Source organism: Nycticebus coucang, chromosome 1 (assembly GCF_027406575.1).
Source record: "Nycticebus coucang isolate mNycCou1 chromosome 1, mNycCou1.pri, whole genome shotgun sequence".
In the NCBI taxonomy this organism is placed as follows: Eukaryota; Metazoa; Chordata; class Mammalia; order Primates; family Lorisidae; genus Nycticebus; species Nycticebus coucang.
In genome coordinates this window covers 56,020,756-56,025,234 of record NC_069780.1, presented here as the reverse complement: position 1 = coordinate 56,025,234, position 4,479 = coordinate 56,020,756, and the positions used below count along the sequence as shown (strand labels likewise).

General features: G+C 38.3%; 1 pseudogene; it reads left to right on the top strand.

Moving 5' to 3' along the window:
* Window positions 1–260: 260 nt before the first annotated feature.
* LOC128590301 (phosphoglycerate mutase 1-like) lies at window positions 261–3,059 on the top strand (annotated as a pseudogene).
* The last annotated feature ends 1,420 nt before the right edge of the window (window positions 3,060–4,479 follow it).

The window sequence follows — 4,479 nt, the reverse complement described above, 5'->3', positions numbered from 1 at the left end:
GAATTGAAAGGAATTTAGATTTTCAAACAGTAGGAAACTGAATATATCACCCTCAGTAAATGATTGTAATGAACAGTGTCCATTGAAAGGAAATAAAAAAACTACTTTTAACAGAAATATTTGAACAGTTGCTGCTAAAAGAACAAAAAAGAAACACTAAGGAAAAGTTTAGAGAACATGTAGAGGAAGCAGCTGCTCTCCTTAGGACAAACAGAACAGAAGGAAGACGTTAGGATTACAGAACGTGGAAGCTTGGGGAAATGAAGAAGAAGGGTCCTGGTGGAGGTGGACCCAGACCTTTGGGGAGAAGGCACAGCCAAGCTTCTAGTGGCACTTTAGAAGCTTGGAAGAAAGGCCTCACAGAATTAAAGCCTACATCTCTGGAAAAACAGCACTGCGTGGAGTCGTAGCAGTTACTGCAGATCCTATGTGGAGGGTCTCAGCCTTCTGAGGAGACGGTAGCCTGATTGTGGCTAGACCTTCAGAAGTGGAAGATATAGATGACTCTGGGAGTGTGAGATAAGGCTGAAATTGTATCTGAAACCAATCTCTGCAGTCTTGGGTGAAAACTAATTGATGCAGCACGTGAAAGGAACAATTAAACGGGAAGGAGTAATTTCCTTCTTCCTCTTCCTATCTTCCAATCTTTCTTCATTTCATTCTGTTTGAAAAATTTAAGAGAAAACCAGCTGATAAAGACAAAATGTTTCTTCCAGAGCCTCAGACCAGCATCATAGAGCAAATTCAGAAGAAAGGGTTTGGAGCTGATAAATATACCTGACTGAGCTATAAACATTCTTCTGCATATATTTGAACTTCAACAGAACCACAATGAGGAATACCTTTTCTCTATAAGGTGCAACTATCCTTGTTTCAACCAAGATCAGTCTCACCCTCTCGCTAAAAATGGCAGACAGATATTTCTAACAATCATGGTATCCATTTCTGAGTAATATTCACAGTACTCATCTTTGGTTGAGGTAGTTAATCTTCAACTTTAGAAATGTTCCTATCTGAATAATCCATAAAGTAAAGGCTGTGTTAAAGGTAATCATGAACATCATTAAACAAAACAAAAAAGGAAAAAGGAAGGAAGATAAAAGAAACAGTTTATACCAGGAAGATAGATAATTTAAGTTCCTGAATTAAATTACTAAAGTTTACTTTAGTAAATTTACTTTAGTAAATTACTAAGCACACATACACACATAACGTGTGTTTACATACATCAAGAAATAAATGGGAGGGGAGGGGAGAGGTCAGATCCAGGGAGGGTGAATGGTGGGATCACACCTAGGTGCTAAATGCAAGGGTACATGTCAGATCTATTACGTATAGAGTATAAATGTCTTATTTAACAAAATAATTAAGTAAATAAAATGAGGTATATATTAACCAGCGTGATGTAAACACTCCTAATTCTGTATAGAATCTGCATATTGTACCTCATAAATGCATTGGTGTATACATGATCTATGTTTTTATGATTTAATAAAAAAATTTTAAAAGGAATAAAAAATGCAAAACTAGCTTAAGCAACAACTCCATAAATTAATTAAATAGGTGATACTTATCTTCCTCTACACATTTTATGGTCCCTTGACCTTGAGCCAACAACCCAGCTAATTGGGATTCTTTAGCTTGTGAAGTGAACCAAACCTTTATTTGTGATGGAAATGAATCTTCAGTGGTTTGGCTTCTTTGGAGCTGTGATAATGTTCATATAAGACATGAAAGTACCACAAGTTAACTCAGGAAATCACCTACGTTACAGAAAGTGTATTTCCCGATACACTGTTGTCAGCAATCCAGTATTTCTTTGATGAAAGATTTATGCATCACTGTTACAAAATTATGATATTCACTATTTATTTATGTATTGTGCTTTTACATAATAAGATTAATACATTTATATGCTTTAGGGTTGCTGTTTGGTGTTCTTTCATTACAACTTGAAGGATCTTATTTAGTATTTCTTGTGAGGCGGGTCTAGTGGTTATAAACACCCTCTGCTTTTGTTTATCTGAGAAAGTCTTTATTTCTCCTTTATTTTTGAAAAAAAGGATTCCTTAATATTTTAATCTTCAGTGGTAATTTTTCTTTCGGTATTTTGAATGCATAAATCACTTTTACTTCTGGCATAGAAATTGAGAAAGGAAGGCATAAAAATATAACCATAAAATGTGTTAATGGGTACATAAGATAAAAGATGTAATTTGTTACATCAATAGAGATAACATCACTTAAAATGTATGTACATTTTTTGGCGCCCTCTGTATTTAATAATCAACTTTAAAAGACTGGGAGTTATTTGCTACTTCCCTGTTTTAAGTGGTGCAGTAGAGTCAGCACTTCATCCCCAGCCTGCCGTAACGGCAGCCTACAACCTGGTAGTGATCCAGCTCAGCTAAATCGTTTGGAACTTGCAGAACCACTTCAGGGACTGCTAAGAACACCCCACTCCACTCCACATCATCACCTCCACCACATTATCACCTCAGGCCACTGGCAGGCCATGAGGAGGCTAAGCAACCCAGACAGGGGCTGCAAAATGCTAGCTATGAGTTTGGCATCTGCTTCACTTCAGTGCAAACTAGAGCAATCTGAACCCCCTGGATGGTGCTGGATGCCATGATGTGGCTGCCATGGTGAGGACTTGGTGCCTCAGTTGGTGGCACTGTGGAGGTCTGACCAGCCTCAGTAAGGCAGTTACTGCAACCAAGCACTGTGAGGCTTGGAGGAGCTCCTATGATGTCCCTTGCATCAGATGGAGCCTGACCACACCTTCTATAGCAACATCAGTAAGGATGATAGCTATGCAGGCCTCAGGGAAGACCAGCTACTCTCCTGTGAGAGTCTGGAGGATACTATTGCCAGAGCTCTCCCCTTTTGGAGTGAAGAAATAGTTCCCCAGTTTAAGGAGAGGAAACAAGTACTGTTTCAGCCAGTGGAAACAGATTTTGGGCATTCACAAGCATCTGGAGGGTCTCTGAAGAAGCTATCATGGAGTGAACCTGCCAACTGGTATTCCCAATGGTAGGAGTCTCGCCTTAAGATAGGTAAGAAAAGGGAGAATGGGGGCAGGGAAGATTGGGGGAGAGTCAGGAGAAAAGGTAGGTCATAGAAAGCCTGGAAAATTCCTAGCAGGCAGTTTCATAACCACCAAAGTGTGCCTGGGTACCCCATGTAGCCATTAGTCCCTAACTGTTGCTAGGCAGGACAAACCAGGAAGAAAGATTTCCCCTAGGGGATTGGTTGAAAAAAAAAAAGAAAAAAAAACACACACTAGTGAGGAATAGAGAGCCAATCAACAGAAGCCAGTCAGTTGTGGTTAAAGAAACAGGTCAACATAAGCCAACTATGTTTGAAGGACCCAATCAGAGTTTGCCAGTAAGGTTTGGGTGGGCACATAGGTATAAAAACCCCAAACAGCAGAGCGGCAAGCAGCAAATTTTTCAGGACCCCATCCATCATCTTCGAAGCTTTCATATCTATCCATATCTATCTTCTATTTCCCATCTATCCTCAATGAATTATTGCTCTATTGCTTCTGCTTGCCTGTGGTCTGTGAAGTCATTCTTCGATTCCCCATGCCAAGAACCTGGCATGGAAAGGAAGAAAATCCTCTATCATCATGGTCTATAAATTGGATAAGAACTTGAAACTTTATGTTGAATAGTAATGATGATGATGGACATCCTTATCTGGTTCCAGTTCTAAGTAGAAAAGCTTTCAGTTTTACTCTATTCAGTAAAATATAGTGAGTTTGTCTAAGATGGCTTCTATCAGTTTAAGAAGTGTTTCATTTATGCCTATTTTCTTCAGTGTTCTTATCAGAAAAGGATGTTAAATTTTGTCAAATGCTTTTTCTGCTTCTATTTAGACAACCATATAGTCTTCATTTTTTCCTCCTGTTTATGTGAGGAATTAAATTTATAGATTTGCATATGTTGAACCTGCCTTATATCCCTGGGATGAAGTCTATCTAGTCACAATGTGTAATTTTTTAAAATGTGTAGCTGTATTCTATTTGCTAGAATTTTATTGAATATTTCTGCATCAATATTCATTAATGATATTGATCTTGAGTTTTCTTTTTTTGTTGTGTCTTTTCCTGGTTTGGGTATCTAGGTGACATTTGCTTCACAGAAGAAGTTGGGGAGGGTTCTTTCCTGCTCAATGTTTTGGAATAGGTTCTGCAATATGCTTACAAGTTCTTCTTGAAGATTTGGTAGAATTCTGGCATGAAACCATTTAGTCTAGGACTTTTTTTGGTTGAAAGCTTTCTTATTGTTGCAATTTTGGTGCTTGATATTGGTCTATTCAAGAGTTTTATTTCTCATGGTTGAGTCTAGGGCAGTGGTTCTCAACCTGTGGGTTCTGACCCCTTTGGGAGTCGAAGGACCCTTTCACAGGGGTCATCTAATATCAGATATTTACATTACAATTCATAACAGTAGCAAAAATTATAGTTATGAA